A 27,361-nucleotide genomic window follows, 5' to 3' on the forward strand; every position below is an offset into this window, starting at 1 on the left:
GTTTCTTAACCATCTAAGCTTGCTTTCCTCATCTGTACATAGAGGCAATAAATAAATAAATAAATAAATCCGTTCTGAGGACCAAGGAAGGTCGAGTGTGTGCAAGTGTCTTGCACAGAAGCAAACAGCGGGTGCTCCAAACACAGTGGACGGGGAGGGGGTGCTCCTTGGGCCCCATACTGAGGCATTGGGTTTTGTCTGGTGGTGAGGAGTCAGAGAGATCTGAAGCCGGGGAAGAGTTGGTGCTGCTATTAATCCCATTTTACAGGTGACAAAACTAAGGCACAGAGAGGTTAAGTAATTTGCCCAAGGCTACACAGTTAGTAGGTGGCAGAGCTGGATTTAAACCCAAGCTCTTACCCACTATAGTGGTTGTTTTTCCTCCAGCTGAACAGAGAGGAAGAGGAATGGCCTGCAAAGGCAATGTCAGGGACCGTGGAAAAGAATTGATTGGCATCCAAAGAAAAACTGGACTTGGCTTTGCTTCCACTATAGTGGTCAAGCTGCTGGCAAGAAAAAGTTAAGGGTTCAGCACATTCATCAGCACGACTTCTGTAACGAGGATAGCCCATCGCCTTCTCCAAAGCCCGGGCCTCTCCCTGTGCCAAGTGCTTTGTGTAAAGGCCCATCTAAAGCCTGGCCGTGCACCCGGCAGGCTGTGGCGCTTGGAGGAGGGAGGATGGGTTCACAGCTGCTGTTCCGAGGCCTCTAGTGTAGAGAAGCGGGTAGATCTGGAAAGGAGCAGTCCTGGCGTTGGGACTCAAGACTGCCTGCCCACTCGCACCTGGATAACAGGGAAGTGTGCACAGAAGCCACCCGCAGAGGTCAGGGACCCAGGCTGGAGGCCGAGAGTCCTCAGGAGCCACACAGACTGGGGCGACCAGCTTAGCCAGGGCCCACTACACGGGTTTCAGCCAGAGAGAATTTTTTTTTTTTAGTTTTAGGAAGAGCCACTTTATTTTTCATTTATTTATTTTTTTTTGGCCGTGCTGCTCGGCATGTGAGATCTTAGTTCCCCAACCAGGGATCGAACCTGCGCCCCCTGCATTGGAAGCATGGAGTCCTAACTGCTGGACCGCCAGGGAAGTCCCTTAGTCAGAGAGAATTTAATATAGAGCATCAAAACCAGCACGGTACCCCGCACACCTGCACAGCCGGAACGCCCACAAAGCCCACCCTGACTCCCTGACTGCTGCCGCCCTTAGGGCTGGCCTCCAATGGAAGGAGGGGTGGTTTGAGGTGGTTCTACAAAAATCCCCCAAACCAGGGCCATCTGACTGTCGCTTGGCCATCAAAGGAGGGCTGTTCAGTGAGAGTGGAGCCAATAAGGCCATGGAGCTTCTTCCAGGGACACCCCAGGAGGCAGAGAATAAGGGGGAGAAACACTCTGGCCTCTCCTCCTCCAGGGCCTCCATTGGCCAGGCCAGTGCGGAGCTAGGGCTCAAGGGGACCTGGGAAATGTGGTCCCCACAGCTAGGCTTGCACAGAGAGGGCAGGGACGGGCGGGAGCAGTGGTTGAGGGACGTGCCATTCATCCCACCTGGAATAGTGCAGGGTCACCTGGAATAATCTCATTTCAATGCACTATCCTATTGGTGCCACAAACTATTGCAATTTCCTGGAAGTTTAAATGTCAGTCCTTCTTATGCACTGATAGACTTGTCTTTCTGACGCACAGCATTTTGTGTTCCACATGCTCAATGGGACCTGACACCAAAGTCTGGCTACAGAGTCTTCATCTGAACAAAATCCAGAATTCTTCTCGGAATAAAGAAAATCCACAGTAAAACAGTAATCAAATGTCGCTTTACTTTTATTATGTTTTTTCCTTAACATAATAAAAAATCCCTAACAAAATCACTGAAACAAGAGAAGTATTCTCATTCAATTCTGAATGGACCAAGCATTATAAATATTGAAAAAGAGACAAGAATTTGTTTGATAATATAATCACCAACCTAGAAAACAAATTAAAATCGACTGAAAATGCTTAGAACTAGTAACGTGATCCCATGAAGTGAGTGACTGGAAAATACTCAAAACTTAATGCTTTTCTTACATAGTAAGAAACCAGCTGGAAAACTAAAGGGAAGGAAGACGTGATTTACAAAAACCAATGTGCAGCTCCTGCATAAAGGAAATGACAAAATCTCAGTGAGACTTGAAGAAATCTCCAGTGAATGGCAGTCTCATTGGTGGAAAGGGAGATGCACTGTAATAAAGCCACCATCACCTCCCAAAGTACTATATAAAGTGAACAGAATCTAATCATCACCCCTCACAGGATTTTCAGAAATTGGAATGAGTCCTTTTAAAGTTCCTCCAGAAGAATAAATATAGGAGAAAAGCCATTAATGGTTTGGGGGGATAGAACGTGTAATGAGAGGAGACTTTCTTTAGCAGACAGTACATAATTACACAGTGTAATAGTAAAAACAATGTACTAATGGGTCAATAGGAAGCAGGCAGGTCAATGGAACCCCAAATAATCATGGAAGAGATGACGATTGTGACATATTCAATCATGGACGATTATTTATATAATTTATACAGCAATGTGGTTGGGAAGGTGCTATTGTTAAAAGACTTCCACAGGCTAACTCTGCTTCTCCAGTTCCTTCCAAAGTGAGTTATGGGATTGGGAAGGAAGTAGAGAAGAGGAAACCTCCGGATCCCAGGAAGATGAAATAGACATCCTGGCGGGAACCCATGCTCTTCTCTTTCATTAAAATTAATCTGTGGAAGGACTGCTGGAAAGTCATTATCAGCTCTGCGGGAGCAGCGTTCCTGCCTCCTAGAAGGGTCTGCGTTTTAATGAACCTGAACCTGCAATGTGGAGAGTCTGTGTTAAAGGATACAGAACACTTTGCAGGGAGGGTCTCTGCCCCCTGTGCTCCAGGCTATCCTGTTTGCTTTGCCGCAGTATTTCGAAGACTGTCTCCCAGGGGTATTCCCAGGCCAGATACTACAAATACTACCGCAAGTGATATTATAAATCTGCAGAAAAGCAACATTTTCAGAAAGAATTTTAAATGCACATTTCCCGTAAATTGCCTTGAACATTTCAGGTCTGCTCCAGGGAAACCTGCTGTGAAAGCTTTGAGTAATGAACCGCCATCATTTAGATAATTGTTGAGGGCTTTGCTACTATGAGCTCACTGGTCTCCATGTTTAGCGCTTTAAAAACTGTGGCACCAGGTCCTTCTCTCTTTCAACGGTCATTGAATATCCAACCTTGGGAATTGGATCAGTTATAAAAGTGGGGCATCTTAACTTTGAAAAGCCTACAGAGATATGTGTTATGGAGGCAAATACCTAAGAATCAGTTAAAAAACAATTTGAAGTAGTTGCTCTCTAGAGAAGGTTGGGAGCATTTTTTTTTTAATGTCTTTGTCCAATGACTTTTTAACCGATTTGACCCTCGAAGTTATATTTGCATATAATTATGGTAAAAATAAAAGCTAAGTAAACAGCCCACAGTGCCTCATTTTTCCACTTCTGGCCTCCCACCTCCCAGTTTTCGGTGGCCTTATGGTCACTGTCAACAGAGCAGTCCCTGGCTCTTTGCTCTTCTGTCCTGAACTGCCTCCTGACAACCGTGTCCCAGGGACTGAAGGCTGAAGGAAGAGCTCCAGGCTGTTCAGCCAAGGATGGAAGACTGGATGTCGGCTACCCCCTGTTCAGCCAGTGGGCTCAGTGAAAAAACTATATTGCGTCACTAACATGATGAGTAAAAGCGGGAACAGGAAGCAGACCTTTAAAGAATTCTAATGCTGGAGTTCGGCATTAGCCATGTGGGTAGGTGAGGTTTTTTAAAGCTGAGCCTTCTCCAAGCTCCTGCAGGTTCATCACATGGGCAGTGATGGCCCCGTTTCCCAACCTGGAGACTGTGTGTAAGGATTGGGCTCCTGGAAATCTCCACCTGCCTCAATTTAGCTTCCTGTCTCAAATTTAGCCAGTAAGAGCCACCTGGTTGTGAGGCCTGACGACAGCAAATCTACGTCAATACCTAACCTCTGGGACTTCCCTGGTGGTGCAGTGGTTAAGAATCCGCCTGCCAATGCAGGGGACATGGGTTCGAGCCCTGGTCTGGGAAGATCCCACATGCCGTGGAGCAGCTAAGCCCGTGCGCCACAACTACTGAGCCTGTGCTCTAGAGCCCGCAAGCCACAACTACTGAGCCCGCGTGCCACAACTACTGAAGCCCGTGCTCCTAGAGCCCATGCTCCACAACAAGAGAAGCCGTCGCAGTGAGAAGCCCGCGCACCGCAACAAAGAGTAGCCCCCTCTCGCCACAACTAGAGAAAGCCCGTGTGCAGCAACGAAAACCCAACGCAGCCAAAAATCAATCAATCAGTTTATTAAAAAAAAAAAGAAGTCTAACCTCTGATGCAGAAAATTTCTAGTTCAATGTATTGAGAATTGACCAACTCATTCCCAGTAATATTTAGAAAGTCATCCGAGTTAGGGTGAGACCCAGGACTGATCACACTTACAGATCCCTTTATGCATTCCTCCAAATTAATACAGTAAGGTGAACTTCGGGTCATAAAAATCAGGGTTCTCCAGACCGATTGATATGTACACAAAGAGATTTATTTTAAGGAATCTTCTCCTGTGGTGGTGGGAGCTGTAAGACTGAAGTCTGTAGGCACATTCTGAGGGGGGTCGGGGGTGAAGGCCCATCAGGGCACTAGTTGTCCCAGTTTGGCTTCCTTCCAAAGCGGAGCTTGAGACAAAGAACCTGCATCTGAGTCATTTATTTGGGAGGTACTCTGTAGAAGCCGGACTGAGCACAGGAAGGGAACACAGAAATGGAAGAAAAACCAACGCGAGGGTGTGTCATCAAGGTCACTGCTGAGGGCACCTCGTTCTGCTGGAACCTCTAGAGAGCACGGAGAACGCCTCCCAGGATCATCCCCTGAAGGAGGGGAGGCGGGAGCCCCTGTAGCGCTCGTCGTCGGGTCCCCGGGGCCCTGGGGTCATAAGACAACGGGCAGACCAGTGGTTCTGCGCCCGAGGTGGGGCTGGTGCAGGAGCCGAGTCTGAGCTCGCAGGGTCGTCCTTCACGGCGCGGGGAGCTCAGGGCTGGGCTGGGGGACTTCAGGCCCCGGAGGCATGGGCTGTACCACTCCCCTCTCCCCGGGAGAAATGTTTGAAGGAATGGAGGCCCTGTAACCTCGTGGAGAAAGGACGGCATGTGACAGATGGCTCCACGCCCAAAGGGCGATCTGCAGTAGATACAATGGGGGCCTCAGGGTTGGGGAACTGGGAACAGCAAACTCTGCTCCAGACCTTGGCCAACCCCTCCCCAGGAGTTCCCACGAGGTACTTACACCCAAAAAGAAAGGAAATGACGCTCTGCAATGGTGGCCTTGACCTGGTTCTCTAATCCCCTGCAGAGGATTTCTGTTAGCTGGGCTGGACCTCAGGAAGCATTCCTTTTTCCTAGTTATTTAGGTTTCTGACCCTAAATCTTGATTGTACCAGGACTGGAGGCAGCAGAAGATGGTAATGAAACGCACAGGCTTTGAAGCCAAACTCCCAGAGCCTGGGCTTGAATCTTAGCTCGGCCATTGAACTACTCATATGACCGTGAGCAAGTTTCCTGGTATCTTATTCATAAAGCAGAGATAGTAATAGTGCCTACCTCATAGGGCTGTGGTGGGGAATGAATGAGTTCATTGATGTAAAGCACTTGCAACAGTATCTGGTAAGCACCCAAAAATGTTAGTTATGATTATTAGTACTAGTCTGTAGCAGGATGAAAGGAAGAGGTGTGGAGGAGGGGGAAGGAGGCGGGGAAGGAGGAGGAGGCAGGCTGTACCAGGCATGGCTTCTGCTGCCTAGTGACCCCGCCCAGCATCAGTGTGGTCCTGTTCCACATTTTGGAAAGTCTGGTTGTTGCTTCACCTCCGCTGGGAAAGGCAAGATGGTGAATAGAGAAAATCTGAGACCTACCTTTTCCCTGGGCACCTACAGGATGGAGAAGGGAACAGGCTTATTTTGTGGTGTTCCAGGGGTTGAAACAGGCCAGTGGGGGAAATATTTGTTCTCAGCAGGATTACGAACTGTCGTAAGGTTTAAATTGTTCTTGAGGAATGGTGGGTGGTCCCGTTCAGTGCTCCCCCACGGCTGCCCCTACCTGCTGGGAAATCAAGACCTGGCCTGCTCTCGACATTTTCTCCCACTCCTGAGAAACAGAATACGGGAAGCAGGGCAGAGAGAAGCCCACGCTACATATAGCCCACCAGACTGTTTTTTGTAAATAACATTTTATAATGTGCATTGACAGTGAATTTGTTCCATGTGGTAGGAGGCACTGTGTGTTATATTATCTGATGGTCACGTCAGCCAGGTGATGCAGGTGCTGTTTGTTAGGGAGGCTTATTCTCCTTCTCAAATATGTTACTCTCATTGTAGAAAGCATAGCTGCTGAAAAGCCATATAACTCAGTATTCTTGATAAGTCACTTTGTCTTTTTTGTCTAGATACTCCAGGTATATTTCTTCTTTTTCCTGGAAGTCTGTAATTTTACTAGAATATGCTTTGGTGTTGATCTTTATGGGTCAGTATTCCCAGGTACATTGTGTTCTCTTTCAATACATAATTTTAAACCTTTCTTTAGAAGCATTTTCTTGAATTATAGTTTTTAGTATTTGTTCTGATCCCTTGCTCTGTTTTTCTTCTTCAGGGACTCCTGTTAGTCATGTGATGGATCTTCTTTGTCTGTCTTCAATACTGTCACAGTCTCGAATCTTTATCCTTTTTCTTTATCCTTTTTAGATTTTTAAATTTCCCCTCCTTTCCCTTCTGTTTTTATTTTTTTCATTGTCTGTTACCTTTATTGATTCTTGTGTTTCTTCAAGTTCAGTCTTCATTTCTAAGATTTTTTTTCTTCTATTTCTAGTTCTTTTTTATTTCTGTCAACTCATTTCTGAGATTTTCCAGTTTTGATTTATGTTGTTTTTCATCTTGTATCATTTTCTTATCATCTTTTAGCTTTTTTAGAATTACCTTTAACGCTAGCCCCCAAGAGCCCAGCCACATGGTGTGCATGTCATGTATAATCCCCTTCCCTTGAGTGTGGCAGGACCTGGGACTAGGAAGGGATATAATCCCCGTGATTAGGTTGCGTTCCATGGCAAAGCTGAGAGTGTTTTTCAGATGTAATTAAGATTCCTAATCAGGTGGCTTTAAGTTAATCAAGAGAGAGTATACTGGGTGGGCCTGACCTAATCAAGAGACTATTTAAATGAGAATCTAAAGGTCAGAGAAATTCAAAGCGGCAGAGACACTCTCCTATTGGGCTTGAGAAAGCAAACTTCCATGTTTTGGAGAGAGCCGTGTAGCTGGGAACAGCAGGCGGGCCTCTAGGAGCCAAAGATCTTAGTTTTACAACCACAAGGAATTGAATCCTCCCAACAGCCAGTGAGCTTGGAGAAGGACCCTGAGCCTCAGGTTTAAGACCACAGCCCCAGCCAACACCTTGATTCCAGCCTCAGGAGATCCTGAGCAGAGGACTGGCTGACCTGTGCTTGGGCTCCTGGCCCATGGAAAATGCAAAATAACCAATATGTTCTAAGCTGCTCATCGTGTGGCGAGTGGCTCTGCACCAATAGAAAACGAACGCTGCAGTGTTGCCCTGTTCCACGAGCATGTCTTTTCCTGTGCGCTGTTTGTATGGATGTTATTCTACTCCTTCTCTTCTTTTTCTAAATAGTATCTTTGTATGAGAAGGTTTGACCTTGATATTTTTCTGCTGTTAATTTTTATATGAAGTTAGTTTTCCTGAATTTTTATGAGAAGGCTTAGTGCTAATAGCCTCTCTTCTTTTTTTTTTTTTAACGTAACAGAGATCCTTCTGTTGTTTTCATGGAGCAGCCTGCTGAGGACATGCATTGGCTTGGCTCTCCATTATCCAGACGTTCTCTTTTCTTCACTTCTGTTATCACTGTGCTGCTCTATCTTGATTTTACTCCAAGCTGTTTCTCCTCACTGTGGGACCCTATCTGGGAAAGGAGCCCTGGTGGGCCGGTCTCAAGAGTTCACAGAGTTGGACTGATCCAGCCCTTTGAGGTTTTACTGCAGGACCCTCACATTCTCTATTAAAATGGGCTGAATCTCTCCCAGTTTCAGCCACTGTCTGCAGATTGGTCTGCCGGCTTCTACCTGTTGCTCTGTTAGACGTCTCTGCATCCTCCCACGCAGATGCTAATACGGTGCAGGCCTTGTGGCTCTAGTGGTTTGTGGCAGCTGCTTGTATTTTGGAGTTTATGGAGACACCCTGGCACCTAATTGTCTGGTAAATGTCATGCATAGGGTTTTGTTTCTTTGTATCCAGTTGCTCCGCCTGTTGTTACTTGGGGATTTGGGAAGATCCAAAACTATATTGAAACACATGTCTCTCCCAGGAATTTTCCTGCAATCTCCTTCCTATAGCCCGAGAAAACCTAATTCCCAGAGTGGTTAACCAATTTCCTTAAAGTCCCACAGCTGGTGAGTGGGGAGGCCAGCATTTGAACCTGGTTCTAACTTCAGAGCCCTTATTTCTTTCCACTGCATTTTGTTTAAAAACTGCTTTTACTATAGCAGTTCCCAGCTTTAAAACCTAACTTGGTTTCCCAACACTTAAAGCAACCCATCTAGAGACCTCCAGCATTTGAGGCTCTGCCCTGCCCGTCCAGCCTCATCACCTCTGCTCCTGGAAGCTCAGCCCCACTTCTGGCCCCAAAAGCCCTCTCCATTCCCTCCCTGATGTGTTACTCTTCTTTTATTCACCTTTTACCTCTTCTTCAGAGTCCAGATCAAGTGCCCCTCTAATCAACGGCTCGTGACTCTAGTAGTTTCTGGTTTTTTATTCATGATTTGGGGGGCGGGGGCAGTATTTGGAGGCATTAACCTCTATACCTCTCTGAATTTGTGTTCTGAGGCTGCCACAAACTGGATGGCTTAAAACAACAGACATTTATTGTCTCATGGTTGTGAAGCCTAGAAGTGCAAAATCAACACGTCAGCAGGGCTCTGCTCCCTCTGAAGCCCGTCAGGGAATCCTTCCGGGCCTCTTCCCAGCGTCTGGGGCTTTGCCAGCACTCTCTGGCATCCCTTGGCTTGTAGGTGCGTCACCCCAATCCTCCACCTTCACGTGGCTTTCTCACTGTGTGTCTGCATCTTTACGTGGCCATCTTCTTATAAGGACACCAGTCACATTGGATCAGGAGCCGGCCCTGTTCCAGGGTGACCTCATCTTAGCTAATTACATCTGCAATGACCCTATATCCAAATAAGGCCACGTTCTGAGCTAGGGGGTTAGGACTTGGACATGTCTTTGCGGGGGGACACCATTAACCCACAACCTTCTCCTTCCCCCTTTCCTTTCTCCCACTTAGGGAGGTAATCTGTCTTTTTACTTTTTGCTTCAGGGGTTGGAATGGGACAGAATGGGAAGAGAAAGCTAAAGACAGTTGGGATGTGGACATGATGTCTTGGCCAAAAGTAGAGAGCACATAGGGCTTCCCTCCAGGTTGGAAAGGGTATTTCCCTGAGCAGCAGGGCCAGGGAGGCAGCAAGGTCCCAGAAAGGGAGGGGCCGTGTGGTGCGTGCTGGTGGTCAGGGTGACTCTGGACCCAAACGTAGCCAGGAAGCCACAGAGAGCCCAGGGTCTGAAGACCATGCCTACCAGCCGGAGAGCATGTCTCAGCCCTTTTTTGTGCCTCTGTGTCCCCAGAACAATGTATGGAGCCTAGTATGTTAATGGGAAAAAGCAAGGAATCTGAAGGAGTCTGGATACCAGGGTGCAGGGCCTGTTTCCTTCATGCAAGCCAGGCCTATGGACCTCCTCCTCTAAACCGTGAAGATAAGAAGCATCAAAATCGCTTGCTGTGAAAATGAAGTGAGGTTCCCAATGTGCCCAGAACTGGGAGGGCTTCGTAAACCATACTGCCTTTCTCCTCTGCTCCATCTCTGAGCCTCAGTTTCTTAATCTGTAAAATGGAGATAACAAAATCTTACCGTAAAGTGTTCTTTTAAAATTCAAAAGAAAACAGTGGATGTGAAAATATCTGTCAATTATAAAGTACTATGAATAATAGCTGTTACTGTTCAAAGAATTGCTCAAGTAACTTTTACCACTGGCAGCACCTACTAAAGACCTCATTAAAAAAAACAAAAACAAAAACAAAAAACCTCATTAAGTAGGACAGGTGCACTCCGTCAGGTAGCTCAGGGATACCTGGTGGGGCACGGAGTATCCTCCCTCCGTACAGATGATGGTCCAACACACATCCCCCAGCAGAGGATGTTTCCTCCTTAGGCCTGTTTCTCTCCTAAACCTTCGATCCCTGAGTCCCCTTTCATGACAATAGCAATCCACTTAATGGCCTCTTGTGTATTAGACTGGCCAGACTGGGGCTTTGTTAACCAACCCTGAAGCGTGGAGCTCAGCATTCAGCAGCCACGTGCTGTGTCTCGCTAACACACTCCGGCCTTCCTGGACCGATGTGAATCTGGGTGACTTTGGCCTGTCTCCCAGGGGGACTCCTCGGGCAGCATCTCAGCTGCATCCAGTCTGTTGTCCTACCTGGTTGACACGACCCACTGGGGTGTCCCCATCCTTCTGTGACTCCCTCCGTGGCAGGTGCCTGGTCTGAGAACTGTGATGTAGATGCGAGGCTGAGCCACAGCCCCAAATCCCTGCTCCCTTTGCCTGTCATTTGTGTCTCTGGTTTGAAGCACTGGCGCTTTGTAGAGGCCAGTGTGGCTCTCATGTATCCAGAACCTGTGCCTGCGCTGGTCACCTGAAGGTACATCCGCTCATCAAGCAACCAGTAAGACTTGTAAAAATCACCTTCTGTGTGCAAGACCCATGCTAGGAGCTGCAGGGAATCAAAAGAAGCATTGAACCCAAGACACAATGGGTTGTATGGCAGACCATTGTTTTATTTACTGTCAAGAAAGAAATGCCCTGGCAGTTAAACTATGACACATATCGACTGTCAGATGTATCCTGATTTCACAGTTGTTAAAATGCCAAAAGAGATGTGCCTGAGAATTGATGAAATACTGTATAATGCGCCATGTCTCCTTTTAAAGAGCTATAATCTTTCTGGGGGGGAAACACACACACTCATAACAGGAGGTGGTGCCTGCTTGACTCTCAGAGGAGTTGCAGGTGCTTGAGAGGCGAGAAGTGGTTGTTATTGGCTGGATCTTGAAGTACAAGTTGGACCAATACCATCTGGGTGGAGTTGAGGAGGGCCTTTGAGAAGAGAGGAGAGAGGTAAACATAGGCAGAGCAGGTGCGTAAAGGTAGAAAGCTGTCCAAGATGGAGAAATAGGATAAAGTAGGAAAGGCAATCTCATGTCCAGATTATGGTCATCCGTAGAGAGTTTGGAGTTTATTCTTTAAGTGATGGGGGGCCATAGAAAATTTTAGAGCAGGGGAGGAGCACACCAAACAGTATTTTGGGAATATTAATTTGGTGGTAACAGGCAAGATATATAAAAGCAATAGGTTGCAGGCAGGGGACCTATTACTTCCGTATATCCTGTTTCAGAGACCTCAGATGTCCAGGAGTGCAGCAAAGAGAAGAGAATAGCCATGTAGAATGAAAAGGAAGCGACAAAGGGAGACTCGTACAGAAAAATAAACAAGCAGGACTTGTTCAGGAAGAGGGGTGCATCAAGATTATATCCCCAAATTTGGGTGTGGACAGCTGAAGATGCATGGCCAGAGTAAGGGACTCCTGAGGTCCTATTTACTGCCACCAGCCTTCTTGATCAGTACAAAAGAAAGCCCTGCACTACCTACCTGCTGATGGGGTGCCCACGGCCACTCCAGCCTGAGACCATATTACGGTTGCCATAGTTTCCTCTTGTATAAAGTGGTTTTAGTGATACTGACATCTTTGGTGATACTATAGGGGAGACTAAAAGTACATCCTGTGATTGTAAATATCTAAGACATTTCAGGAACAGCCTCATTAGGTTTTGCAACCTCCCGGTAGAGTAAAGCAAGGGCAAGCTTTACTCTAGGTGCATTGAGAAATCAAGTGACCTTTATAAAAAAAATCACAAAAGTCAGAAGCCAACCTGGGAATAAATCCAAGGTTTCTTGATTCAACATTTGTATCTAAGTGTGTATGTTTGCTGTAGACCTCCTGCCCTCAATAAAATAGAGCAGAGTACTATGTACACATTGAGAACCCTGTAAATTCTAGGTAGTGACCCAGGAGAGAGAGTTTAATTCATGGAGGAGGAGCCCCCTTGTTGAGAGATTCTACACCCGCCCCTGGTGCTGTGGGCAAGGTGTGGGCTGCACGCGCTGGCCACCAGACGTGGCAGGCATGCCCTTGACTGTGTACAGCCCTGGGTTTTATCTTGTTGGTTTTGGAGGCTCTCAGAGGAAGCACTTCTTGAGGTCAAAGTCCACGGAAAGCACTGTACAAGCAGAGTTTTTTTCCTTCTTCAGATGGAACTATATATTCAAAGATAAGTCTGGTTCCATAGTATCTGTTCATAATGGACTTTATCCATCAGAGAACAAATAAATGCGGAGAACCTTCTATCCAACAGACCCCAGGCCCTGGTCTAGTGGGTGGAGATGCCACAGAAACAAAGCTGACTCTCTGTCCTTAAGAAGCATCATTCCAGCAGAGGGAGAATGGCTGAAGTAAGTAAACAAGTAAAGAAGATCATTTCAGACGTGCCCAGGGGCTATGAAGACCCCATAGCAACGCGGCACCAAGGGGCAGCTTCAGCTGCCGTGGTCAGGCAGTGCTGAAGACACCTGAGCAGTGAGGAGGAAGAAGCCAGCAGTGACCTGGGGAAGCAGAACAGGGACAAATCCCCGGGCCCCGAGGGTGGAACCAGCTTAGGCTAGTCAGCAGACAGAGAAAAGACCAGTATGGTAGTGGGGAGGGCAGGAGGTGGCAGCACGGGGCCTGTGGTCCTTCATTAAGGGTTTGCCTTTTACTGCAAGGGTATTGAGAGTGGCCAGATCTGACTTTCTCTGCAGAACGATCACCCCCACAGCTGTATGGGGATGCCCTGTACGTGCAGGGTAAGAGCAGAAGCTGGGACACAGGACGTGGTCCAGGGGAGGAATGATGGTCCAGGGGAGGGATGACGGTCCAGGGGAGGAATGATGGTCCAGGGGAGGGATGACGGTCCAGGGGAGGGATGACGGTCCAGGGGAGGAATGATGGTCCAGGGGAGGGATGACGGTCCAGGGGAGGGATGACGGTCCAGGGGAGGGATGACGGTCCAGGGGAGGAATGATGGTCCAGGGGAGGAATGATGGTCCAGGGGAGGAATGACGGTCCAGGGGAGGGATGACGGTCCAGGGGAGGGATGACGGTCCAGGGGAGGGATGATGGTTCAGGGGAATCACGATGGTCCCCGGGAGGAATGGTGGTTCACTTGAGTGATAATGGTTCACCTGAGGGATAATGGTGGCCTGGATTAAGGTTTTAGCATTAAAGATGGTAGAGCTAAAGATACGAGAAAACTGAGTTTGGGCTGAGAAATTGCATGGGTTTCATTTACGAAATAGGGGGACTCTTGGGGAGCAGATTTAGGGGTATTCGGTAATTCTCTTTTAATCATGTTAAGTTTGAGGTGCCTTTTGACATCCAAGCAGATGGTCGGGTAACAGTCCTGTGTGGGACTCTGATACCAGGTTTGGACTGGAGTTAGATGTTTCAGAATCAGCCGGGCAGAGGTGGTGGTTGGAGTCACGGGACTGGCTAGGACTGCTGAACTGGTTTCCTGTGGCTGCCGTAGCAAAGTACCACAAACTGCACGGCTCAAAACAACAGAAACGTATTCACTTACAGTTCTGGAAGCCAGAAATCTGAAATCAAGGTGTCAGCACAGCCGTGCTCCCTCTGAAGGCTGCAAGGGAGGGTCCTTCCTGGCTCTTCTAGCTCCTGGTCAGCTGTTTGCATCATGGGTGCTCCTTGGCCGGCAGCTGCATCACTCCCAACTCCTGCCCTCTCATCACTGGGCGTCCTCCCTTGTGTCTGTGTCCAAATCTCCCTCTCCTTATAGGGACACTAGTCATTAGGTTAGGGCCACCCTCCTCCAGCGTGACCTCATCTGAACTTGAGGACATCTCCAAAGACCCTATTTCCAAATAAGGCCACATTCACAGGTTCCAGGAGGATGTGAATTTTGGCGGGGACGCTTTTCAACCCAGGACAGTTACCCAGGGAAAGGGTGCAGACAGAGGAGAAACCTGATGGGTACAGAATTTTGGGTCCTGACGCTGCGAGGACGGAGAGGAGAAGGGGCTGCATGGTGAGGAGGGCGGGGTAGAGCACGGCCAGGGCTGTCCCACGAGTCAGGGGAGGCTCTGCTCCAGGGAAAGAGTGGAGAGATCAACCCCGCCACATGCTGCTCAGAGATGGTTGACCGTTTGGCTTTGGAAACATGGAAATAATGGGCAACTTTAAAAAGACTCTTTTCAGTGAAACATTAGGGCAGAAGCACAATTAGATTGGGTTGAAGGCAGCGTGGGGACGGAGAACAAATAAAAACAGCAAGAAGATGGGAATTCCCTGGCGGTCCATTGGTTAGGACTCGGCGCTTTCACTGCCATGGGCCCGAGTTCAATCCCTGGTTGGGGAACTAAGATCCCCATCCCGAAAGCTGCACAGCATGGCCAAACAAAACAAAACAAAACAAACAAACCAGAAAACAGCAAGTAGAGACATCTTTTTTCTGAGACTTGGAAGTGAGGTGCAGAGGTGGTGTCAGGGGAGGCTGAAAGGAGGTGTGAAGTTGCATGCAGATGTTTGCGTGCAGATGTTTGCGTGAAGATGGGGGGCAGCCGAGTTCACCTGAGGGGGGAGTTGGCAATGCAGGAGGGAAGGGGTGCTGTCAGGAGGAGGGTCCACGAGCTCATGAGGAACCAGCATCCCATACACGTGGGGAGGGTGGCTTCAGAGAGGAGCAGGACGGGCCGATCATTGTGCCAGGAGGGACCTTTGGGATGTTTCTGGTGCAGGTGCAGGGACCTCGTGGGACTGGTGTTGGGAAGATGACAAGTTCCCCTCTGATGGCCTGTATTTCATCTATCGATTTTGGTGAGAGTGGGGAAGTGGGGGGAGGATGGGGCAGATTTTAGGAGGCACAGCTGTGAAGTGTGACTTAGAGAGAGGGAAGTGGACACACCAGCAGCGTCCAGCAGTGGGAGTCAGGCTGGTCCGGCGCCCACTGGCAATCGACGTGGAAGGAGTTTGCTCAGCAGTCCCTCCGGTGACGTCAGGCAGCGGATGTAGGTGAGGGGTGGCTGGGTTTGATCCTAGTTGGGCTTCAGCAAAAGGAGAAATGAGCAAGGGGGTTGGGGGTTCCCAAAGGAGCAGTTATGGCGAAATCTAGGCCCCTCGAAGCAGGGAAGTAGGAGGATGGGGGTGCCAGGAAGGGGAGAGAGGAGGGCTGCAGACTAGAGAGCTCATCTGGGGGGACAGTCGTTGACACAGGAGTACAGGCGAGTGGGCTGTGATAGAAGGTGGCGGCCAGGGGACTTCCCTGGCGGTCCAGTAGTTAGGACTTGGTGCGTTCACTGCCAAGGGCCCGGATTCAGTCCCTGGTGGGGGAACTAAAATCCCAGATCACGCGAGCCAAAAAAAAAAAAAGGAGCTGCTCGGTGTGTGTCTGAGATTGACGTTTCAGAAGCGGCAGAGTGTTTGGTCGTGACAAGTCGAGTGTTTGGCTGTGTGACGGGGTGGCCTCCGTGTGGGGAGGAGCTGAGGGCCGAAGGAACCCGGAGGCCAGGGCAGCAGGCGGGAATCCAGTGGAATTGGGTGAGTGCAAGAAAAACAGGGCTTCCTTGATTTTATTTCCCCCGAAATGGTAGGAAATAAAAGGCAAAGGAAAGAAAGCCAACTGCCAGGACTTGAGGGGCCGAGAACCCAGAGAAAGGGGGTCTGTAGGGAAGGGAGCCTGACATTCGGTTCTGCCTTCCTGGCTTCAGGGCGTTTGGAAATCCTGACCGCCCGGCTAGAGGCCCAGAAACCAAGCAGAGAACAGCTGCACAGGGCGAGGCAGATTTGTAAGCAGCCTCACAGAACTGGGGGAGAAAGCTAGTGTCCTGTGCCCGCCCACCCGGCAGGGCGGCCAGGAAGCCCCCAGGCTCACTTGGAGGAAGGGCCAGCAGAAATGGAACATCCCTCTGAAAGTGTGAAATGCAATTTGAGATGAGAATGAGATCAGCCTTGAAGGAGTCACGTTAACAGAAGGGAATGGTTAACAGAAACAAGGGTCCCATAATCCATTAATTGTCCTAATATCACCAGTGAGAATTTGCTCCCAGCTTAAAATTTCGGATGCCCTGCCAGCTCTTAATTTTAAGCTGGAAGCAAATTTTCCCTTGTTTTATCTGATCATTAAGCTTGCAATATGAAAACATGTCACGGGATAAGATCTCCTCAGGCAGATCCAGTAAACGCTGGTAGAGCCTAGCTCTGTGCTAGATCCAGGTTATCCCGTTCATCCTCACACCGTCTCGTTTAGCCTTCAGAACACCCTGTGTGCTTGTTTTTCTCTTCATCTCTTCTTAGGGACCAGGTCACAGTCTCAGAGGGTGGGTGTGGTTTGGTCCCGTTAGAGCAGCTGGTCCAGGCAGAGCTTGGCAAACCCCAGGTCTTCTGACTCAAAGTCTGATGTGTCATGCAGCCTCCTTCAGGCTGGCATGTGTTCTGCCCTTCATGAGTTGAAGACCATGGTCCCTGAAAGAACAGAAGCCAAATAAGACTTCAGCAGCTCTGTGTTTTCATCTGTTACATTTCACCATCTGTCCCAGGCGGGGGGCCTCCCTCTCCTTCCTGTTTCTCTGAGCACAACTAAAATCTGTTTGAAAAGTTGACCCAGCATCGGTTGTGAGCCTTAGTGCAGGATGGCCGTGAGCTCTCTGGACACTGGTTTAGCCTCCGCCCCTCTCTTCTTGGGTCCTGGGTTACGACCAGCCTGGCAGTCGTTGAGAACGTGGGTTTGAAGTTAGGCTGACCTGAGTTTGGATCTTGAACCTTGGCAAGGATACCAGCTCTCACCAGCTGTGAGCTCCAGGGACTGCCCTTCTCCGTGCTCCAGTCTCCGCCCACCCCCCGTTTTCCACGCCCCGTGTCGCCCTGCCCACGCCACACCTGGGCTGCTCCTGTGACTTTGTAGCAGTGACGCTGTGTGTTCCAGCGCTGGGCCGTAGAAGACCTGGGCCTCCTCTTTTGTGCTCCCAGGAGCTCTGGGCCATCGTGGGAGAAGTCTGCTGCCCATAAGCAAACCCATGTGAAGAAGCCACGTGGAGAGGCCTAGAGAAGAGCCACCGAGAATCCTGGCTCCGCCCGCCCTCCAGAAGGCCCACCGGCCGCTGCTTTGATGGAGGCCGCGTGGAAGTGGACGCCCAGCCGAGTCTAGTCAACCTGCAGAATCACACCAGCTAATTGAACGGCTGTTGTTTCAAGCCTCTGAGAGTTGGATGGTTTGTACACAGCAAAGATCCTTGAAATACTGTTAACTGGGGCAGTGGGAGGGGACATATAAGTCTAATGTTCTGGGTGCTTCTTGTTGGCTCTGAGCTGCTGGGAAGGTGACCCTCTCTTGTTGGACGGGCAGTCCTTCCGCACGGGACCCTGAGGAGGCGCACGTTGCCTCACCTGTGCTGGGAGGCTCTGCGCTCTTCAGCCTGTCCCTGTGCCTCACAAACATGTCTCCCTCCACCAGGACGTTAATTCTCCCACGTCCTGCAGGTCTGGGCAAGGGAGGTGGTGACGGGGGCACCTGATCCAGCTCAGCCAGGGCCACTCGAGGAGCAGGGACAGGAAAAGACTGCCTTCGACTGCTCTGGGCAGATACACACTGGGGGGCTTGTAAACGACAGATGTCTACTTCTCGCAGCTCTGGAGGCTGTGGTGCCCCAGATGGAGGTGCCGGCAGATTTGGTGTCTGGTGAGAGCCCACTTCCTGGCTCACAGACAGCTGTCTTCTCGCGTTGTCCTCACGTGGCAGAGAGGGAGGGGGACCTCTCTGGGGTCTCTTTACAAGGGCACCAATCCCATGCCTGAGGCTCCACCCTCATGACCTAGTCACCTCCCAAAGCCCCCCCTCCTCAATATCATCACAGTGGGGATAAAGTTAGTACCAGGCAATATTGGAATCTACATCCAAAAAGTGTCTAATTTAATACTGCCAGACTCCGTTTCAGCATATGAATTTGGGGGGGACACAAATGAAGCAGAGCAGGACCCTGTGGTCCTCCCCTGCTCATGTCGTCCACCTGCTTTTTGTCTGTGGAAAAGTTTTAGCCAAGGAACAAGTTTAATCAGAGAAGTGAGAAGATACAGAAGCAAAGGAAAACAAATAGGACAAAACAATAATAGTTTAGTCAGTAAGCAAAGTCAAGGACCTTTAGCTCCTCCTCAAGGGCTCTAGATAATATTCTGAGCCCTGTCCTGTGAGCTGTCTTGTAGATACTGAAACCCCCACCAGGTGGAAGAAATTAACATGATGACCAGACTGTAACCATGACATAAGCTGCCACAATTCCGAGAACTGGCCTCAATGAAATGGGAACAAACTGACCCTGGAACTGAAGATTAACTGTACTTAAAACAATCAAGATGACGCTGATCAGACCACCGCAGGACCAATTGCAAGATGCCTGTCAGAATTGCCTGTGCTGTTTCTGCACGTAGCCCCCTCCTTCTGCCTATAAAAGCTCTTGCCCCCTGGTTGTCAGTGGGGGGGAGTCGGCCTTTGGACAGGCGTCCGCCCTCCCCGTCCCCGGGTGCCAGCATCCAAAATAAAGCAAACTTCCCTTACCACCAACCTTGTCTCTTCATTGGCTTTTGAGCGGCGAGCAGCCGGACCCCACTGTCGGTAACACAGTCTATAGCACACCTCAAGGAGGGCATTGGGATGCTGTTCTCCACGGGGGGAGATTGGATAAGATTTGATTATAAGCCTGTGTCCTGCCCCTGAAATTGTCCCCCAACACACAGGACTTGGGGTAAATCATATTGTCGGCATCTTAAATTATTTTATAATTGGTATGCTAAAACTCTTGCCGTGATAATTTGCAGTTGAAAGCCATTTTCATACAAAAAGGGTCACTTTCTTGACTGATGAATCCGCTGAAACTTTGATGCACATGGTGGAGGGAAGGGCTCCTGAGGAAAGAGCAGCAGGGGTCTTAACGGGTAAATAAAGCTTTGCAGCAAGTGAAGCCCAGTCACGAGCTGTGTCTCGGAGCAGAACGAGGTTTCCTCTCAGTTTGGATACTTTAACCTGCAGACAACATGAACGCCACAGTAAGAAACTTCGAGTTATGGTCAGACCGTTCCTGAACTTACACGAATACTGCATTTCCAGCCTTCACCGCTTTCCTTCAACAACCTGTGCCCACAATGCAGCTGTCTTTCTTTTTCTTTCTGCGGGCATCAATAACCAGTTTTAGTGATTAGTTCCTGTTCCTGATTCCTACAATATTAAATTAGATACCTCTTGAAGGTACAATTCAATATAGCCTCATGCCAACTCTACTGTTATGTGAGCAACAGTTTTACGGTTTGTAATAACATCCCATTTAGATTCTGCCTGGCAGAATTTGGTTAAATACGAGGTGTGACAATTCTGAACCAGCTCTCAAAGGCTTTAAGTTAATAATGACATTTTGTGCAAAATACTGATACAAAGAAAGCATCCTCCGCATTAGTATTAGAGCCAGAAATAATAAAGCAGGTTGAACATTAAACCATACCTAAGGCTGCTTTTTTTTTTTTTTTTTGCTATTAAAACAAACATTAGAGGTCTGGTTTTAGCCAAAGAGCATCGTCCCTCATGTCAAATTAATGTGGCTTTATATTGCTTTGAGGTTTAGTTTGTAAAGTTGTTTCTCTAGTGGAGAAAGTACAAGAGTTCAAACTTCTGTAAACTTAGAGCCCTTTATGTCTGTTTATTCAAAGTGCTGTTATAATAAAGATAATTTGATTCTTTGCTAGAGGCTCTTGGGTGCTTCTGCCCCTTGAATGGAGGCTGTGCACTTCTGAGCTACAGCACCACGAGGGGGTCGGTGCAGGGAAATGCAGACGGTGATGCCACACCCACATGAGCCTGCACCTCTGAACAGCTCTCTGCAAGGGCTGAAGGGAGAATGTTTGTGCCCCCGGGGCCCATCAGATGCAGGGAGGCGTTTGGACACTGAGGTGCCTAGGATTCTTCTGGACGAGGCTTGGACCCAAAGATTTGGTTGCTGTGCTTGTTGTAATCACCCTCACATCCTGCAGCGTCCTTCCTCAGACTGGCCTGGGAGCTCGGGAAGCGTGTGTCACACAAGAGGACTCAAAGGAGCAAATCCCACTGAAATTCAAGGCCCAAAGCACTTCTTTTGCCTAAAGAACAAACATGCGGATAGACAGGAAGAACTGGACCACCTCTCCTATTTCCAGTTTTCATGGCTACCGGGAGTATTGTGCAAATGTGATGCTTATAACAAAATGATCTTTTCTCAGGTTCCTGATCAAAGAATCTACCTCCTTCGGTTCTCATTCATTCATTCGTTCATTCGGCAAAATTCACTGAGGAGCCAGGTTCTCAGCTCCATGGTCCCTGAGGTGAAGGAGCACCAGAGCTTTCCCGGGGAAGCCGTGGTCCATCGCGGGGGGGACCGACAGGAAAACGCAAACAGAAGCCCGGGAAGGTAGCTGCTGGTGCAGCAACTACAAAAAAACACGCCGGCAGCAACAGAGGCCGGCAAGCAAACTCTGGAAGATGGGGAGGCATTACCAAGAAGTATCATTTGACCTAAATCTCCAAGGAGGCGTCAAGACTGGGGGGCGGTCACGGCAGTGGCTCTTCCTGGTTTCTGGTTGCGTACGTCTCGGGTGGAGACCCTGGACCCCCCAGTAAGAAGCCCGTACTTCCAAAGGCAGCCGGACAGGTCCCCCTCTCTTTCTGGGCATGTTTTAGAAAACCTCAGTCTGTCTCCTCTGTCCTACCGCACTCACAGTGCTTCCAACCCCAGATGCGTAGGGGTTTTTCCACCGAGCAGTTCTCTTGTCGCACCAGCTGGGTGTCCTACAGTTTAGCTCAGTTCTGGCACTAGCCACCCGGAGAGAGCGTCAGATCCCACAGCTTCAGGGCCCGGTCCCACAGAATCGTCCCTACCTGAGACGACAATCTAGGTTCTCACCTGTGTTTCTGGCCCATCAGCGATTCCTATGACCCCTCCACCTCGGGTGCAATTAACTTTCTAGAGCAGCTCACGGAACTCAGAGAAACATTCTGCTTACTAGGTTACCAGTTTATGGTGAAAGGATACAGCTCAGGAACAGCCAAATGGAAGAGACGCAAAGGGCAAGGTTTATGGGAAGAGATGCCGAGCTGCTGAGCCCTCCGTGAACCTCCACGTGTTCACCAGCCTGGAAGCTCTTCAGACCCCACACTTCGGAGGTTTTTATGGAGGCTTCATCCCAGAGGCTTGATGGGTCATTAACTCCATTTCCAGCCTGTCTGCCCTCTCAGGAGGGTGCTCTCAGGGGAGCAGGGGCTGAATATTCCCAACTTCCAATCACTGCTATCACCCAGGGAATTCCAAGGGTTTTAGGAGCTTTGTGCCAGGAACCCAGGGCAGAGACCAATATGTACGCGTTATTTTCTCTTACCTCACAGGGCAACAGCCTGACACGTGGGATAAAAGCCAGCTCTCGGGTCATAGTTATTACATGATTGTGTAATAAAAACCCTTTACTAGTGGATTGGGCAGGTGGCAGCCTTCTTCTGAGAATTCTGGAGGATTGTGGTTTCTCCCTGTGGTAAACTTCCCTTTGAGGAGGCGCTTTGTTCTGCATCCTAGAAGCTAGGACCTTGCTCAGGGGCGATATCCAAGTCACGGAAGCATGGGTTGCAGAATCCAGCTTCTGTCTCTGAAAATGAAGATGTGCTAGGTTTTCGCTCTTCCTGCAGATAGATGTTCTTTGTTTCTTTTTCTTGTCTCCTCCCTTTTGCCCATTCTTCCTCAGGTGTGACCAGTGCTTCTGTGCCCCTGGGAACCTTGCCGGGGCAGGTGTGGGCGGTGGGAAGAAAGTTACAGTACGCGGCTCCGGCACAAAGGCCTTTCTGTTCTTCCCTCTCTACCCTTCGGGATGCTTGGCGGTTTCTGTGACCCCGCTCACCTGTGACACTTCAACTCACGAGGTGGTTTCTCGCATCTCTCCCTTGGTTTCTGTTGGTCTCCTCTCCTCTTGGGGTTCAGCTGAACAATGACCCCTGGGGGCTGTGTTTGGGGGAAGCAGGACCCGTGTGCTTCACCCTGAGCCAGACTCAGGTTCCTGAGTTTGGGGGGAGGGGTGGGGTGAGAGCTCCAGACCGTCTCCTCCTCCCTCCGGAAGGACCCCCTGAGGAGGCCATACACCCCAAATCACACTGCTTTGCGGATCCCACCATGCGGGCCACGATGACCCACTGATCTAGTTTAGAACCATCCAGAGCCTTTCCACCCTAAACAGAGGGAATTTCACCCTCTCCAATGTCCCTTCTATTGCATTAATTTTCTTTCCTTTTTTTTAAGTTGTGGTAAAATATACATAACATGAAATTTACCATTTTAACCATTTGTAAGTGTGCAGTTCAGTAGCTTTCAGTATATTCACAAGGGTGTGCACCCGTCACCACCATCATCTCCAGAACTTTTTCATCTCCCTAAACTGAAACTGTCCCCATTAAACACTAACTCCCCATTCCCGCTCCACTTCCCCCCCAGGCCTTGACACCCTCCATTCTACTTCCTGTCTCTATGAGTTTGATGACTGTAGTATCTCATAGAAGTGGAATTACACAGTATTTGTCTTTTTGTGACTTGCTTATTTCATGCCCTCAGGTTCATCCATGTTGTAGCAGGTACCAGGAATACCTTCCTTTCGGAGGCTGAAAAATATTCCATTTATGCATAGACCGCATTTTGCTTATCCATCATCTATTGACGGACACTTGGCTATAGATTAATGTAACAAACATTTTTTGAGTGCCAATGATGTAGCAGGCACAACGTTTGCTGCTGGAGATAAGATTGCTGTTGAGGTAACTAGGGGGTCCCTGCCCTCCCAGATGTGAAGAGGCACTAAATAGTAACGGCTAGAAGTAATGGTTTACCAAGATCCCAATGAAGAGACTATTCTTAATGTATGTATCCTCCGCAATGTTTACTAAAACCCTTGGGCACCTGATTACAAATGAATAAAGTAAGTAGCAGAAATATTAATGGAAAAGACTGCAAGTCATCATGCCTAGTTTAAATCTTTAAGGGGGTCCTCATAATGGTAAATTTAAATTACAGCTATAGGACAGCCATGCTTATCACTAGCTGTATTGTTTCTAGCCGCCGTGGTAGAAACAGGTAGATGAGCAGCTCTCCCGTGTTCCCTGGGTAAGCGGCAGGAGTTTCTGGTTTTCTGTGCTGTTCCAGGGGAGCAGACTCCGAGCACCTGGCCACAGGCTCCAGAGGACACCGTGGGTCCCCATGTTTGCCTGTTAATCCAGTTTCCTCTTGCTGTCACGTGTTCTTCACTCTGCAAACATCTCATTAAACTGTGTTTTTTAAAAACGCCGTTCGCTTTAGGACTGCATCCTGCAATGTGTCTTCTTTACCATGAGTGGTTGCTCTGCAGATTTCTGAATGTGTCTGTCCTGCCTTAGACAGAGGCCAGACAGAGCCTCGACAGTCCCTGGTTTCCTCGGGGTTCCGGCCATGCTCCCCAAGATACCGGTTGTCTTTATATACATTTATACATCTGGTCCCTGAATCGTTCTAGGTCTCCCTCTTGTGGGCCATCAATGAAATAAAACACAGCAATTGTTTTTAATAGATATGGCGAAGAATCTTACGGATTATAAGGCATCGATTTCTGTGAATCCTATGAGTTGAATAGGACCTTTCACTGGTTTTATTACAAAATATTACAAACTTATAAAAAGTGTATAGAGAATAATATAAAAATACCCATGCACCCACACACTAGCTTTATCAAATCTTACCATTTTGCCCCATATTTACTTTAGATCGTTTAAGAAATAAGGTAGATACAGTTGAGGACCCCTCTGTACATCCCTCTCTACATACACACAGAATAAGGTAACCATTATTCTGAATTTGTATTTATTACTCCTATACATATTTTTATACTTCTCTGCATTATATGTGTATCAATACAATACAAACAACCAACAAGGACCTAGTGTATAGCACAGGGGACTATACTCAATATTTTGTAATAACCTATAAGGGAAAAGAATCTGAAAAAGAATAGATATATATGTATGTATAACTGAATCACTTTGCCGTATACCTGAAACTAACACAACATTGTAAATCCACAATTAGCTCAATAAAAAAAATGAAATTAACTTAAAAAAGTACAATACAAACTATTATTTTACTTTTTTTTAGCTTTATGAGGACATTATGATGCCGGTTGTTTTCTTTTGCAATCCGCTTTTCTCCTTCAATATTATGCTGTTGAAGTTTATCTTTGTGGCTCCAAGTCATTCATTCTCTTCTGTATTCTATTGCTTGTATGAATACCACCATATATTTACCAATTCTCTTATTCTGAAGTATTCAGATTGTTTGGAGTTTTCCTCACAGCAAACAGTACTGTACCAAAAGTTCTTATACTTGCCTCCTATATATGTGTGAACCTCTCTTGGGTGCACTGCTGGATCATTGTGTTTGGTTTACTTCAACTTTTCTGCATGTTGCCAAATTGTTCACAAAAGGTTTGTACTACTTTTTTTTTTTTAACCTTTAAAAAAAATTTTTATTGAAATATAGTTGATTTACAATGTTGTGTTAGTTTCAGGTGTACAGCAAAGTGATTTCGTTTTATATATATATATATATATATATATATATATATATATATATATATATATATTCCTTTCAGATTATTTTCCATTATAGGTTATTACAAGATATTGAATATAGTTACCTGTGCTATACAGTAGGTCCTTGTTGGTTATCTATTTTATATATAGCAATGTGTGTATTTTAATCCCAAACTTCTAATTTATCCCTCCACCTCCTTTTCCCCTTTGGTAACCGTTAAGTTTGTTTTCTATGTCTATGAGTCTGTTTCTGTTTTGTAAATAAGTTCATTTGTATCATTTTTTTAGATTCCACCTGTAAACAATATCATATGATGTTTGTCTTTCTCTGTCTGACTTACTTCACTTAGTATGATAATCTGTAGGTCCAACCATGTTGCTGCAAATGGCATTTTTCATTCTTTTTTACTGCTGAGTAATATTCCAGTATGTATATATATATATATATATATATATATGTGTGTGTGTGTGTGTGTGTGTGTGTATATATATATATATGCCACATCTTCTTTATCCACTCATCTGTCGACAGACACATTTAGGTTGCTTCCATGTCTTGGCTATTGTAAATAGTGCTGCAGTGAACATTGGGGTTGCATGTATCTTTTCGAATTAGAGTTTTTGTGTTTTCCGAATATATGCCCAGGAATGGGATTGCTGGATCATATGGTAGCTCTGTTTTTAGTTTTTTAAGGAACCTCTATACTATTCTCCATAATGGTTGTACCAGTTTACATTCCCACCAACAATGTAGGAGGGTTCCTTTTTCCTGTGCTATAGATTTCAATAATGATGTTCAAGATGCCAAGTAGCCCTCTTCTGCGTTTTGATTCCCAACTGGGATTTTTTTTAAACTGAAGTATAGTTGATTCATAATGTTTCAGGTGTACAGCAAAGTGATTCAGTTATACATATATATATATCCATATATATATACACATATACGTATGTGAAAGTCATCATACATACAAGAGTCTATTTACATTAAGGAATAAATAGGGAAAAACAATAAAATGAACAGGTAGTAAGAAGGGAGTGAGAAAAACAAAAATGAAAGGCATCTAGATCCCTAAGACTTCACTGTTAGAAGAGAGTATTGGAAAACTTTATTTATTTATTTTTTTTTAATTTTATTTATTTATGGCTGTGTTGGGTCTTCGTTTCTGTGCGAGGGCTTTCTCTAGTTGCGTCAAGCGGGGGCCATTCTTCATCGCGGTGCGCGGGCCTCTCACTATCGCGGCCTCTCTTGTTGCGGAGCACAGGCTCCAGACGCGCAGGCTCAGTAATTGTGGCTCACGGGCCCAGCTGCTCCGCGGCATGTGGGATCTTCCCAGACCAGGGCTCGAACCCGTGTCCCCTGCATTGGCAGGCAGACTCTCAACCACTGCGCCACCAGGGAAGCCCGAAAACTTTATTTTTAAAATCACGTATTAGTTTTCCTTTCAATTACTAGGAACCAGTGATCATTTTAGGTCATTGCAGAAAGCCATCTCTGTCTCACCCTCCTCCTGGAGCAGCTGACCTGAATGTCAGTGCGAGAAGGTGGTGCCTGTATCTGACTGGAACCAACAGAAAAACAGAAATAAGAGTCGGGTGGAAGAACAGAGGAAAAAGGAAATGTATTCTACAGCTCTTCTCTGTTCAGCCCCCAAAGGAGCGATGAGTTGCTTCTGCGTTCCTATGGAGCTGTGTGCACCGTATAGGTTTGACCCAGTCCTTTGGGGCACAGGGCTCTGCACATTTTCTAATAAAACTTCCCCCTTTTATTTTTAAGTGAGAGAGGGAGTAAAATAATCCGAAAATCACCAGAGCCTGACATATCTCATATTGGACATCTACTTGAATTAAAGGAAAAAAGTGCTAGGGTGTTTTCTTGCTTTTGTTTTTACTAAGACAAAAATATAGGGGCTATGGATTGGAGTTGTTAATGTTTACTTAAAAAGAAAATGACATCCAAAATAGAGCAGTCAAAGCAAACCAGAAGTGAAAGTTAACAAGTGTTACAGGAAGTCGACAGGAAGCAGAAAGTGTGGTGTGGAAATGAAACCACTTTTTAAAAAGCACATGAGGAACACAGTGGATGAGGGTGATGTTTTCTTAGCAGGAGTCAAAGGATATCAATCACCTTAAGGTACTTTTTTTCCTCAATTTTATTTGTGGTAAAATGCACATAAAAATTTTCCTCTTAGCCGCTTTTAAGTGTACAGTTCAGGGGTATAAAATACAATTATCGTGTGGTACCACCATCAGCACGTCCATCTCTATAACTCTTGTCATCTTGTAAAACTCAACAATTAATTTCCCATTCCCCTCCTCCTCCCCCAGCCCCTGGCAAGCATTCTACTTTCTCTATGATTTTGACTACTCTAAATATTATAAGTGAAAGCATACAGTATTTGTCTTTGTGACTGGCTTATTTCACTTAGCCTAATGTCCTCAAGACTCAGCCATGTTGTATCATCTGTCAGAATGTCCTTCCTTTTTAAGG

The 27,361-nt window shown here is 47.3% G+C and overlaps 1 protein-coding gene and 1 long non-coding RNA gene across 2 annotated transcripts in view; one reads left to right on the plus strand and one right to left on the minus strand.

Annotated features, from left to right (window-relative positions):
* Positions 1-4,366: 4,366 nt before the first annotated feature.
* LOC309632053 lies at positions 4,367-13,118 on the minus strand. The gene is made up of 2 exons (XR_014246709.1): positions 10,186-13,118; positions 4,367-10,151 (listed from the first exon to the last, which is right to left on the minus strand). It is a non-coding gene; the product is annotated as an uncharacterized lncRNA (long non-coding RNA).
* A 243-nt stretch (positions 13,119-13,361) lies between these two features.
* The window catches only part of GALNTL5 (polypeptide N-acetylgalactosaminyltransferase like 5), a 110,851-nt gene continuing 96,851 nt past the window's right edge, over positions 13,362-27,361 (plus strand). The window contains exon 1 of the mRNA XM_082398980.1: positions 13,362-27,004. The gene's annotated coding sequence lies outside the window, so the exon portion shown is untranslated. The remainder of the gene's footprint in view (positions 27,005-27,361) is intronic.

The sequence above is a fragment of the Balaenoptera borealis genome (assembly GCF_965194805.1).
Source record: "Balaenoptera borealis genome assembly, chromosome: 7".
Taxonomy (NCBI): domain Eukaryota; kingdom Metazoa; phylum Chordata; class Mammalia; order Artiodactyla; family Balaenopteridae; genus Balaenoptera; species Balaenoptera borealis.